The sequence below is a fragment of the Phyllostomus discolor genome, chromosome X, assembly GCF_004126475.2.
Source record: "Phyllostomus discolor isolate MPI-MPIP mPhyDis1 chromosome X, mPhyDis1.pri.v3, whole genome shotgun sequence".
Lineage (NCBI taxonomy): Eukaryota > Metazoa > Chordata > Mammalia > Chiroptera > Phyllostomidae > Phyllostomus > Phyllostomus discolor.
In genome coordinates, this window is record NC_050198.1 from 85004285 (window position 1) to 85018869 (window position 14585).

The window sequence follows — 14585 nt, forward strand, 5'->3', positions numbered from 1 at the left end:
GTGCAGACACTGTAGAAAACAATATGGAGGTTTCTAAAAATTAAATATGGCACTGCCTTATGACCCAGCAATTCCACTTTTGGGTATATATCAGAAGAATCCCAAAACACTAATGTGAAAGACTATATGCACCCTTTGTTCATTGCAGCATTATTTACAATTGCCCATATATGGAAGCAACCCGAGTGCCCATCAATAGAAGAGTGGAAAAAAACTGGTGCTACATATATGCAACAGAATATTACCTGGCCATAAAAAAAGAACTTAGCTTACCATTTATAACAGCACTGTGGGACCTAAAGGGTACTATGCCAAGTGAAATAAGTCAGAGAGAGACAAATACCATATGACTTCATTTATATGTGGAATCTCAAGAATAATATAAACAAACACAGAAAGTACAAACACACTCATAGATGCCGAGAACAGACTGATGTTTGCCAGATGGGAGGGGTGTTGTGGGGCTGGGTGAAAAAGGTGAAAGGATTGAGAAGTACAGATTAGTAACTAGAAAATAATCACGGGGATGTAAAGTACAGCATAAAAAATACTGTCAATGCCCTGGCTGAGTGGATGAATTGGTTGAAGCATCATCAATCAAACCAGAGGACTGCTGATTTGATTTCTGGTGGGGGCACATGCCTAGGTTGTGGGTTCGACCCTTGATCGTAGCATGTACAGGAGTCAACCAATCGATGTGCGTGTGTGTGTGTGTGTGTGTGTGTGTGTGTGTGTCTCTCTCTCTCTCTCTTCCTAGCTCCAAAATCAATAAACATGTCCTTAGGTGAGAATATAAACAAAAGAAGGACATTCAATAATATTGTAATAACTATGTATGGTGCTAGGTGGGCACTGAGAATATAGGGGGAACACTTGGTAAAGACTATTATTGTTTAACTGCTATGCTATACACCTGAAAGTAATGCAAAATATTATTGAGTGTAAACTGTGAAAAAGAAAGAAAGAAAATGAAGGTATGTTCAACATGTAAATCCAAGTAATGTAAATAAAAATGTTGTTGGCAAAAGAAAGGATTTGTTTGGATGTAAACTTTAGACATATTGTTTAAAAATCACTCACATTGCCTAAAATAAACATACTTATATTTAGAAAAAGTTTGACTTGTTGTGAGACATCTTAGAAAATAAAGTAACAACAACATAAAAGAATCTGATGAGTGCTCGCTTCAGCAGCACATACACCAAATTGGAATGATTCAGAGAAGATTAGCATGGCCCCTGGGCAAGGATGACCTGAAAATTCATGAAGCATTCCATATTTTTAATAAATATGTATGGTGTCAGGTGGGTATAAGACTTACTGAGGGTGATCATTTTGTAAGTTATGTAAGTGTATGATTATTACATTGTACACCTGAAACAAATATAATATTGTATGTGAACTATAACTATTGAATAATAAAAAATATCTTCAACATAAAAAAAAAATCTGATGACAGCAATGGACTCACTTCCTAGAAAAACAGACATACACTTTCAATTCTGCATCCGACTTCCAAAAAATTTATAAAATGTCCAAACCCATCTACCCACCCTGTAGAACTGTGATGTCCAATGTTAGGAACTAGAAGCATGTGGACATTTACATTGAAATGTATTAAAATAAAAATTCAGCTCCTAACTACAAGTGCTTGACAACCATGAGTGCATAGAGGAGAGCATATAGCTCTCTCTAGAATTTCACTGAGCAAGGCCAAAAATACCTGCCATTAAGGAGGACTCTCCATAGATGTGTAGGCTTGTATCTCCACTCCCAAACTAACAATTTTCTTGTGAGTCTGAGTATAAGTAGGGAAGAAATACTATACTAGTGAGTAACCCTGGAAGTTCATCTAGCTCTGAGTAACCCTCAGTCACCTTCAATCACTGGCATCTTAGCAAGACCATGCCCTGCAAAGGCAACAACTCAACAAACCCCCATTCTTCTCCACTCCAGGTATGTGTAGCTCAGCCAACATCACTGTGATTCTCATCCTGCAATGGCAGTCCAAGTGGCTTTCTCATGACAAAAACACACTGCACAGGGCAGGCCATCAGGAATCCACCTGCATTAAGCTAGGTGCTGTTACAGGCCTCCTACATATATTAGTTCATTTGGCCCTCACCCAATCAATGTTAGGAGGGGGTACTAGTATTATGCCCTAACTACAGATGAGGGCACTGAGGCTTGAGACTTAGGACAGAATAACAGGTCCCACCACCCATAGCAAAAGCCAGAGGGAAATGGTGGTGAGGTTAGGAACCACAGAATCCTGCTATGCTCATGTCTAAAAACATCCAAATGTCCTTAGTTCAGTCTCTGAGGTCATGTAGGCAGTCACATTCATATCTCCACAGGTGTGAAGGCTGGTACCTGCCCGTGTGCTATGGGTCCTCTCTCTCTGCATTTGCCCACACAGCTCACCTACCTAAGTCTTCTTTCCTGGACGGGACCAAGAAAAAACAATACTCACGACTCTTTTCCTGCCCAGTCATCAAGAAACCACACTCTGTTCCCACTTCACCCCAGGCTAGTTTCCTAAATGGCACCCACTGCCTCGCTCTGTAACATCCTCTTCATAAAGTTGCCCCTGGCATATCCAATTGCATGGAAAGCGAACGGCAGTGTGTCTGGCACAGAGACAGCTCTGCTACAAGAACTCGTTCCTAGAAAGCGTCTACTCCCCCGTCTAGGCACGTAAGGGTTATTGAGGGGCATCCAGGAACCCTGCCGATTTAGGCCGGGGTCCCCCCTTCCATGTGCTCCAGCCTCACAGTTGGGCGGCGCTCCCCTGACTGACCCAAACCTTACCTCAGGTCTCCCACGGAACTGATCCTCCGGGGTTCCCTCCACTGGCTTTTCGGGATGAGAACTTCACTTCTCCTCAGGGGTAATGGCTTCTCCCCAGACCCTCCCGAATGAACACGCCCCTCATAGGCCCGTGGATAAAGTGGTGTTCTGAAAGAAGCAACAGGCATGAAGGAAAAGGTGTCCCTAGAGACAAGTCCCTAAATGTCTAAAAGACGATTTAAAATCGGACGCCAGGAGGGAGCGCGAGGCTCCAGTGCGCCCCCTTCTGGTGAAGAGGTCCCGCTTCCCAGAGAGCCGCTTCCCGGAGGGCCGCTGCCAGCCCCTGGTATCCCCCTCTAAATCCCTGTGGGGTCGCAAGGAGCGGGGGAGGGGACCCAAGCGGGAAAGGGGCCCATTACCCTTTGTTCCTGCCGGCGCGACCAGTGGAAGGAATTGCGGGATGCGTAGCCTTCCCTCCTAGTCGCTCTGGAACCACGTGGATCAGAGTTGGACGTGAACGGCTACTGTGGCTCCTGAGTGGGAAGCCTGCCGCTCAGTCCATTTTCGTCCCCCTCCAAAGCACCGGGTCTGGTCCCCCGCTCATAATTTACAGTTCCCGTTTAAGGAGGAGGGCAGGGTGCCCGCTGCTCTTTCCATATCACCCGACCATGAAGGGCTGGCATCCCGGTGCCCACCGCCCCTTCATTTCCCGGGCTCCCGTTTAGGGTCGGGGGTGTGGTTCCCGCCGTGCCTTCCATTTTCGGGGAGCTTGAAAGGATGTAGCCCTGTGCCAGCCGCCCCTTCACTTCCCCGCTCTGCTTTAGTTTTGGGGGCGTGGTTCCCACCGCGCCTTCCATTTTCAGGGAGCTTGAAAGGACTGTATCCCTGCGCCCACCGCCCCTTCACTTCCCCGCTGGGTTTAAGATCAGGGGACCTGGTTCCCTCCTCTCCCCTTCCATTTTCGCCTGGCCTGAAGGTGAAACCGAAAAGACAGGGGTGCTCAGGCTGACTCACGTACCAAATCCAATCAGCAGAGTCAGAGATTCAACCTTTGTGGGCGCTTTACTCAGATGGCCAGCAATCTGAGGAGATGGCGGGTTTGCACGCTAATAAAACCGTCTTAACATTTTCTTTCCATGCCAGCCTTTTATAATAGGCCATAATCAAAGTGTGATGAGGGGCTTTGAAATTCAGGGACAACTGGGTGAAAGAAACTGCAGCATACTCCTCCTGGGCATCCTGGCCCAGGGGCAGGTAGTCTTCTGTCTCCGCCTGGAACACAATGGCCTGGATGCCTCCACTTGTTTCCCAGGCAGTAATCTCTAGCGTGTCTCAGGAGATCAGCAGTTTGCCCCTGAGTGGTGGTTCTTATCTGCAGTTCCTGAAACAATAACTTTAACATATACATTACCTACTAGACTTAACTGTTTGTTTACCTTAAACTAAAATTTTCCAGTTCTTGAGTCCCCTATCAAAGGGACAGCAGCCCTAGACCTGTCCCCACTGCATCTGCACCTTCTGTGGCGGGAGAATTTCATTTGGGAGCTTGCTAAAAACTCTGATTTCTGTGCCACACCTGAAACCTTGAGGTGCTGACCCTGGCGAGGGAACCAATGAGGGCACTTTTAACAAGTGTTCCTGGGATTTCACTGGTCCCTTGTTATAACATTTCCGTTTTGACTCATTCGAAGTTCTTGCCTTATGAAACATGGGAGACCTCAAACTCAACACAAATAATGCACTAAATAAAATTATTATATTATTAAAATATCTCAGAAATTAAATAGTTACCATGTGAACCAGCAATTTCACTCCCTAGTACAGTTACAAGACAACTCAGACTATGTGTCCACACAAGCAATCATACACGTATTCATAAAAACCTCTTTTTAGAGGAAAAAACATGTATGTCCATCCATTGATTATTGAATAATCAAAGTGGTCTATCTGTGCAATGGAGGGGTATTTAGCCATATAAAAGCATGAAGTAGTGGTGCCTTCTACACCATGGATGGCTTGTGAAGACATTTTGCTACCTGAAGGAAGCCAGTCACAAAGCAGTATGCGTTGTATGACTCCATGTGTAGGAAAAACACGGACTAGGCAAACCCAGAGAACCAAAACTGAAATGGGTGGTTGCTAAGGCTGCTGGTACTGGGGATAATGATGATGATTGCTGATGGGTATCCCTATTTTGGGGGGCAGGGATGTTGAAAAGTTCCTGGAATTTGTAGTGATGCTGTTTGCAGATGAATATACTTCATGAACATACTAAAAAGCCCTCAAATTTTACATTTTAGAGAGTAATATTCATGGTATGTTAATTTTGTCTCTAAATGAGTGAACACAGTCCCCTCCATCTTGATTGACCTTGTCTCAAAAAGTATCTCTGGTATTTCAACATATACTGCTCTTTAATTTTTAAATGTATTTGTATGTAAGTATAGTTGGTATACAATCTTATATCGGTTATATTAGTTTTAGGTGCACAGTATAGACATTCAACATATTTATACCTTGCAATGTGATCACCCCACTAACTCTAGTAATCATCTGTCACTGTGTAAACTTGTCACAGTAGTATTGGCTGTACTCCCTTTTTCCTTGTACCTATTCCCCCACCCCTGCCCTTCCTGTTAACCATCCTTTTGGTCTGTGTTTCTGTGAGTTTGTTTTTGGTTTTGTTTTTTTTAGATTCCACATAAGGTACTGGTCTTTCTCTGCCTGAATTATTTCACTTAACATAACACACTCTAGGTCCATCTGTGTTGTTGCAAACGGCAAGATTTCATCCTTTTCTATTGATGCATAATACTCCAGGGTGTGTGTATGCGTGTCTTCTTTATCCATTTATCTATTGGTGGAAACCTGCACTGCTTCCGTACCGTGACTATTGTAAATAATGCCGCAATGAACATAGATTCTTGAGGAATCTCTGTACTGTTTTCTGTATAGGCTGGATCAGGGTGCAGTTCCACCAACAGTGTACAAGTGCTCCCTTTTCTTCACACCCTCCCCAACAGGTTATTTCTTGACTTTTTGATGATAGCTATTCTGATTGGTGTGAGGTGGTATCTCATTGTGGTTTTGATTTGCATTTTTGTGATGATTGGCTATGTTGAGCATCTTTACATATGTCTATTGGCCATCTGTGTATCTTCTTTGGAGATAGGTGTATTTTTGCCCTCTGCCTAGTGTTCGATTGGATTGTTCTTTTTTCTTTTGTTATTGAATTGTAAGAGTTTCTTATATATTTTGAATATCAACCCTTCATCAGATGTTTCGTTAGCAAATATATCCTCCCATTGAGTAAGTTTTTTTTTGTCTTGTTGAAGGTTCTCTTCACAGGGCAGAAGCCTCTGAGTTTGATGATGTCCCATTTATTTATATTTGCTTCTGTTTTTCTTACTGGGGGGGCTTATCAAATGAGATATTATTCAGAGTGACCTGACTGGTGTGGCTCTGTGAATTTAACGTTGTCCTGAAAAGCCAAGGGTTGCTGATTTGATTCTGGGTCAGGGCACATGCCTGGGTTTCAGGTTTGATCCCTCTATTTCTCCATCCCTTCCTCTCCAGCTAAAAATAAATAAATAAAATCTTCTTTTCAAAAAAGTTATTATTCAGACTGATGTCAAAGAGTTTACTTCCTACATTTTCTTCTAGGAGAATTATGTTTTCAGGACTTACCTTTTAGTCTTTAACCCAATTTGAGTTCATTTTTGCATATGGTCTAAGAGGTTAGTCCATTATCTTTTTTCTTTCTTTTTTTTTTTTTTTGCATGTAGCTGTCCATTTTTCCAAGCACCAGTCATTGAAGAGACTGTCATTAATCCAGTTTATGTTTTTACTTCCTTTGTCATAGATTAGTTGACCAAATAATTTAGGGGTTTTTTCTGGGTTGTCTATTCTGTTCCATTGATCTCTGGGTCTGTTTTGTGCCAATACCACATATTTGGATTTTTGTAGTTTTGTACTATAGTTTGAGATCAGAGAGTGTGATACCTCCTATCTTATTCATCTTTGTCAAGATTGCTGTAGCTGGCCAGGGTCTTTTTCTGGGCTCCACATGAATTTTAGGATCATTTGGTTTATGTCTGAGAAGAATGACACTGGTATTTTGACAGGAATTTCCTTGAATCTGTAAATTAGTTTGGGTAGTATGGTCATTTGAACAATATTAATCCTTCCAATATAGCCTTCCATTTACTGAATTTTTCAGAGTATAAGATGCACATTTTCCTTTTTTTCTCTCTGCCCCTCCCCCAATTTGGGAGGAATAATGGTTGTTAATGCTGCTGCTGAGTTCTGTTTACATTTACATTGGTGAAATATTATGTTATTTATGTTATTAAATATTTTACCACATTTTTGCTTTAAATTTTTCCCCTATTTTCCTCCTCTAAAATCTACATGCGTCTTATGGTCTAAAAAATAGAGTGCTAATGTCTTCTTTGGTATCTTTCTTCGGTGTCTTAGAGTTTTTAGAATACAGGTCTTTTGCCTCCTTGGTTAAGTTTATTCCTAGGTATTTTACTCTTTTTGATGCAATTGCCAACATATCCTGCTTTAACTGAAAACTTCCCCTTTCTTCCTGATCATCCAACAGCAACTTATAGGTGCTTTAGACCCTTCTCAGAAGACTTGCCTGGCCTGTTAATAGAAAGTCTGCAGGTCCAGCAGCCCGCAGTTTTCTGTATGTAACTTTTGTTACATAGTCCCATCATTATTCTGTATACTTGTTTGTCTCAGACACCAGCGATTGACTGTGAGCCAGCTACCTTCCGGGTCTTTACAGTGTCTGTGTGCCCTGGTGAGAGCCCGGTACATGTCTTTCTCATTCCACCTGAGAATTTCACACATCTGCTATTTGTGCATCGATACCCTTAGGGGTTCATCCTTTTTCAGGAAATATACTGGGCTGGGTGTTATTGTATTACCAAAATTCAGTGAACTCAGTATTGAAGCTATTGGGGAAAACAAAAACAAAAACAAAAAATATATGTCCTCAGTAAAATCTAAAATACCTTTGCCTACTGAACACTAGTTAAATTCACCCAACCAGAACTCATGGAAACCTGGATTCCTAGCCAGTCACTCATGGGGCTTTTGCCCATCCAGGCATCAGAACTTTGTAACTGACCTGTAAGAGTGGTCAGCATGGCCCATTTTGAGAGTCATATATCAGCACAAAAAACGACATCCACAGTTCATGACTAGTGAAATAGCATTACTCTTCCATAGAGAGAATATGGTCTAAAGGTGATACAAATATGGCTCAGTCCCTGGCTGGTGTGGCTCAGTGGACTGAGTGCCGGCCTGTGACCAAAATGTGGCTGGTTCAATTCCTAGTCAGGGCACAGGCCTGGGTTGTAGGCCAGGTCTCTGACTGGGGACATGCAAGAGGCAACCAATTCACATTTCTCTTCCTCTCTTTGTCCCTCCCTTCTGTTCTCTGCCCTGGATGGTGTGGCTCAGTGGATTGAGTGTTGGCCTGTGAACCAAAGGGTCACATGTTCGATTCCCAGTCAGAGCACATGCCTGGGTTTGAGGGTCAGGTCCCCAGTGAGGTTGTATGAGAGGCAACCACCGATTGATGTTTCTCTCCCTCTCTTTCTCCATCTCTTCCCCTTTCTCTAAACATAAGTAAATAAAAACCTTTTACAAAAAGATAATGGCTCAGGAACTTGATTAATCTGGGTTTGAATTCTTGCTCTCATCAAGGGACTCAATCTATTAAACTCAGGTTTCTGACTGCAGTATGGGCACGATCACCTTTTCTTTATAGGAGAACCACAGAGGTGTTAGGAAGGGAACGTATGCCATGTAAACAGTGTCTGGCATAAGCACTCATGAAATATTTGTTGAAATATCAAATAATATGTATAAGATTTTCTGTTGTCATGCTGGTTCAGTGAGTTGGGGGTGGGAGGAGGGAGACCACGGGCGAGGAGGATTTAAGTGAGGTATGACAGAGTATCAAGGGTTTTTTATGTTCAGGTTAGTTCTGGGTGAAATATCTGGCCCATGCTCTAACTGCAGCAGTGGCAGCCTGTAGGATGCCACCAGTATCCAACCTGTCTACTGGAATCCCTGGTAGTAAAGTGGAATAAAATGCTCAAGGCTCTTCAGCAAAGACCACAGCTACACTGATCTTCAATTGAAGGAAAGCCCTCCAAAGATCCCACCTATAGCCATTAAAGTTGCTTTAATGCTTTTTCCCCTTGACACCTTTATCATAGGCTCCCTTCTGAAGATGAGCAAGGTGGTGGTGATGGAGGTGGCAAATGGGTAGTTTCCTGCCCCTACTTCCAAATTTTACCACCTGGGCATTCCCTACTATACATCAAAGGCAACCAGAGTTACTCCTGATATTCCAGACTTTGATGACTTGCACCCATTTTAGCCCTAAGAGAAAAGTCACACATGGGACCATTCAGCTTTAAGACATTTAGCAGAAACAATGGCTGCTGGCTAAGGAATTTTGCATATTGCAGACATTTAACAAACAACAGGCAGACTGTATGAGTCTCTTCTTAGCTAATTTAAGCTCAGTTAACATTTTCTGAGGGGGCTGAGCTTACAGTTAGGTAAGTAAGATGCTCTATTTTTCACCTTCTAGGAAATGCTACTTCCTGCCCTTGGCAAATGTTCCTGACAGATTTTTCAACTTGAATGTGTGTGTGTGTGTGTGTGTGTGTGTGTGTGTGTAGCAATGTTATTCTAGGGGAAAGCCAGAGGGTGTGCAGCAGTGGGAAATGTTGCTGCCACCCCTGTTTTTAGTGTTGGGGATGTCTTTTAAATATTCCTCATTGTCAGTTTGTTCTTGTAGCAAATGGAAGAATGTAATATGTCAAATTTCTTTATTACTAAGTAATTTATATTGAAAATACCTAAGTACCCTATCCCTGCCACTGCTTTCTAACATCGCGTACTAGTGGAAGACTGGCAAAATCAAATATCAATGTGATTGTATCTGTAATGTTTTTTACTTGTTTTCTTCCTGACAGCAATTAGGAATTTTTAAATTTTTACAGCAGATTTTTAATATGTACACACATTCTTTGTTCACCAGCACTTGTCTAGCCCTGATCTGTTTCACCAATATGTTGGCCAACATACCTTTTGGGTCACTTTGTCCTCTATAGATCAAGATGTTCTGTGTATTATGACTTTAAGGACTACACTTTTGTGAGCATCCTAAGGAAAAATGTAGAAGAGTGATCATTATTTACAGATTACAAAGCCGTGGTTAACAACTTGTATTATGATGTTGACACTGGCCAGTAAGCCAGGACAAGTGGAATAGAGAAACTGAGACAGAGAGCTGAACAAAGTGGCTAAGCAATTACAGCCAAATACAGAAGGTCACCTCCTTAGAGATAACATCTAAAGCTCAGTTGTATTTCAGCTCCAGGCTCAGAAAAGCAGCAAAACATGGTGGGTGTTGCCAGGACTGGCTATTATGATTAAGGATCTGGCACTGACCAATCAGTGGAGACCATGACCCTAAAAGGGAACCCCTGGGGAACTGATGAATATTCTATTGAAACCCTCCCTTTAACATTCCCTGCCTTCAGAAGAGAGAGAAAAACTCAAGACAAAGATCTAGGTTAAGTAATCTCCCTCCCTGAGGGTAGCAGCAGCCCACACCATTGCCTCTCCTGTTCCCTCACTTCTTCCTCTACAGGCATTGATCTCTTAAACTCTAAGGGACCCCAAGGCTTGCAATCAGGGGAGCAGTGGACAGCAGTAGCTTTTCCCAAGCTAATACTCTGAAACTGTCCCCAAGGCCCCATTTTCTCTGACTTCCCAGTGAGCTAAGGCAGCCCAGCCTAGGCTGTCCTATTATTGCTTCCTCTATGCTAAGCCCTTCCTTGTTTCACTATCCCCAGCTTTGATAAATGCACCCTCATAGTCACCTGGACTCATGTTGTGAACGGTTTTCTACATGAAGTTAAGAACCCACACACTACTAGCTGGACCTAGGCAGACCCGCTCAGGGCCAGTTCCCCTTTCTGGTAATATAATACCAATGGCATCTAGAGAAATGCAAGAGTGGGGCACATCTCCCCAGGAGCCTTCTCTGTTTATACCATCACCATTTTGGATAGGAGAATCTGGCAGCTCTCAGCCCCAGAAACACCCCTCCCCACAAGGTGACACCACCCTGGGCATGCACCCTTCTGAGGCCTTGTGGCCCAGAACAAGAAGTGGGGCCCACCTCTAGATGTAGGCCCCTGGGGAAGGAGAGGATGAATTGAGTACCTTCCAAGAACCTCAAATACTGCCCCATCTCTGCCTACAATGAATCCATCCTTCTCTAGAATACAAGAACCCTGGAAATAAACTGAAGCATGATCCCATCTTCAGGGCAGTCTGGGCCCTAAGTTGTTACCTAAGAGAAAGTGGGATTTGGCTGCTCATTGTCACCAACAGGCAAATTCTGGAGGCAGAGGTTTGGGGTAAGAGGAGAGGGGTCTTTTATTCAAAAGCTACACAATCTGGAAAGATGGCAGGCTCCTACCTCAAAGCTTATCCCCTCCAGAGCACCCAGAGGAAAACCCAGCCACCCCCTGCCAAACCAGTCCAAGACTGCATCCAGAGTTCCTTCGCCCATTCAAAATACCATCCTTCAGGAATTACAGGGCACCACTGCACAATCATCCAAGCAGCTCAGCTTCTTTCCCTGCTACTGTCAGGCCTCAGGCTCCTTTCTGGAGTCTGTGTATGGGGCCAGTGAGCCATGCTACCATTGACGCTCCCCATGCTGGGAGTCTGGGGTTGCTGTCAACTGGTGCAGTGGGCTGTGCAGTGGCTCCTTCATGCTGGCCACAGGGCCCAGTGCCTAGCACTTGGCCAAGTGCCTTCCAGGGCTAGCCAGTCCTGCAAAGCACTGGTCTGCACATCCATACTGATGGGTCCCAGAAGAAGACTTAATTATTTCTCCCTTCCCTCTGTTTAAAAACCTCGCAGGTCAGACTTCTGTGCATTCCAGAAGGGTCTAGCTGCCCCCGCCAATCCCATCCTTTTCCAAGGCTAGACTGGCAGGTCTTACTCCAGCTGAGCACCTCCCCCTGCTGCCATGTTGACCTTTAAGGTACATGTGCAGCTATGTCCTCTGTCCCACCTTCAGTCAAGGAACAGAAGTGGGTAGGAGAGCTTTTCTCTTTGTTAGTCACTTGCTAACCTCACACATGCTAATGCAATGACTTCCTCCTGCCACATCTCTGCCTAGAACCAGAAACCTGCCATCAGGAGCTGCATAAGGGCAGTGCCATGTACAAGGCACTAGTACAAACACAGATCTGTTCTTGATTGGGCAGTTCTCTCCATTAGCCACCTCTCAGTTCCTGCTGCTGATAAAGCCACTAGTATCAAAGTGACACTGAGCGAGTGGAGCCTTGCTTCTGTCTACATCTAGCCCCTGCTCAGAGACTCTGCCTGTTCCTCTGCATCGCCCGCCCAACCTCTAATCAGAGAACTTCACACAAGCCTTGGCTATGGCTGCCAACTAGAGACCTTTAATGTCCCTTGTGCCCACCATCCAGCCAGTGCAAGGGCATAGGGCTCTCAGTGGAGGCCACTGAGATGCAGCAGGCTGGTGGGTGGGACTTGGAGGCATCTCCCACCACAGATGAAGACTGGAAAAGTAGCAACCTACTGGAAATCATTCCAAGGATGATTTCCTTTTGCATTTCTTACTGTAGAGGGTTTTATCTGTAGGCTTCTGCTGGGAGGGCCTGGTGCCTGTCTTGGAAGGTGGCACAGCATTTTACCTGGAAGACGGAGGCAGTGTCCCTAGTTCTGGCTCCCAGGTGTGGAGTCCCAACACCTAATTGCCTCGGTTCTTTACTTTTGCCTCTAGATGCCCTCCATCTATTCCCCCCACAACAGCCTGACATCCTCAGCCCTATACCCACTCCACAGAGAGTTCAGTGGTCAGCTCTAAGCAACTGCTTTTTGTTCAATATTAAATGATATCATTGCTGATGTAAGAATGTCCAAACATGTAGAGAATTTTACAGGAGTTTCTTTGAGCCAAACTGACAACATGCCAGGGAACAAGATCTCAAATGATCCAGTGAATGACAGCTTTGCAGTTCTCTTTATATATTTGGAATGAAGGGAGTAACATAAGGAAGATTACATAAAGATAGGAGAAAGCAAGACCAGGCAATCTCTATGATTAGAATATAGGACAGTTGATGAGTTATGTGTTCCCTTGAAGGTTGTTGGTCTTCCACAGGTTTGAAAAAAAGATTACTCTGGCATTTCAAAGGCATGTTAACCTAGATGTACAAGAACAATGGACAGGGCTTGCTTAAAGTAAAGATAAGCTTTTGTTAGGGAAGTTATAGGTCTGAGGCATTACTACCTACCATGATATGCCTAATTAAGAATTTGTGCTCAAGCTGCCCCCTGGGGTTACTTTCAGTCTTTGAACTTGTTAAATTTATTACAGAGCCCCTTTTTCATTCACATAATACTGTAGAAAAACCAAACTGTCATATCTACTTGAACTTCAAAACATAGGCTGTGCCTTGCTCTGCTTTGAAGCTGGGGCCAGCTGGGACTTATAACAAAGCATTCATTGTGGTCCCGAGAGACACCTTAAGTGATTTGGAGATGAGGATGGCTCGGTGAGGTGGGTCAGGTCATGAAGTGACATGCAGGGAGTTTGGATTGCATCACTACTATTTTGTTTTGGGGACCATGCAGCCATGGTCACATTAAGAATATTGAATGAACTTCTGGTCAACATGGAGGCATTGGTAGATACACTTTGCCTCCTTGCACAACCAAAAGAAGGACAACAACAAATTTAAAAACAAAAAACAACCAGAATTGGCAGAAAATTGAACTGTATGGAAGTCTGACAACCAAGGAGTTAAGGAAGAAATATTCAACCAGATGGGTAGGAGGGGTGGAGACTGGGAGCCAGGGTGGGGAGGACCTGTGGTAAGTCAGAGGCTGGAGGAATGGGCAGGTGAAGCAATGGCTGGTGGTCCCACATTTGTGTGAAGATAAACCAGGAGGAAGAACTGGGGAGCGAGACAGACCAACAGACCAACAGACCATGCAACTCAGGGTTCCAGCATGGGAAAAGAGAGCCTCAAAACCTCTGGCCGTAAAGACCTATGAGAGATTCAGTGGTGGGAGAAACTCCCAGCTTCACAGGAGAATTTGTTGGAGAGACCCACAGGGTCCTACAACGTATACAAATCCACCCACCTGGGTATCAGCACCAGAAAGGCCCAAATTGTTTGTAGGTATCAGGGGACCTAACGGAAAGCCAGCAAAGAACTGAACAAGCAGCAATATTCCCTCTCTGACCCCTCTTCCACATACAGCAGTACAATGCAGTGATGTGGCTTGCCCTGCCCTGGTGAATACCTAAGGTTCTGCCCCTTACAATGGAACAGGTGTGCTGAGACAAAGAAATATGGCCCAAATGAAAGAACAGATCAAAACTACAGAATAACAACTAAGCAATGAAGAGATAGCCAACCTATCAGGTGCACAGTTCAAAACACCGGTAATCAGGATGCTCACAGAAATTGTTGAGTATGGTCACCAACTGTAAAATAGAGCAAAGAGTAAAGGCTATGCAAAGTGAAATAAAGGAAAATATATGGGGAACTAACAGTGAAGAGAAGGGAACTGGGACTCAAATCAACAGTTTGGAGCAGAAGGAAGAAAGAAATATTCAATCAGAACAGAATGAAGAAACAAGAACTCAAAAAAAAATGAGGAGAGGCTTAGGAATCTCTGGGAAAACTTTAAACATTCCAACA

At 43.9% G+C, this 14585-nt stretch overlaps 1 non-coding gene across 1 annotated transcript; it reads left to right on the forward strand.

Moving 5' to 3' along the window:
• The first annotated feature begins 1177 nt into the window (after window positions 1–1177).
• On the forward strand, window positions 1178–1283 carry LOC114505803. The gene has a single exon (XR_003685273.1). It is a non-coding gene; the product is annotated as a U6 spliceosomal RNA (small nuclear RNA).
• The last annotated feature ends 13302 nt before the right edge of the window (window positions 1284–14585 follow it).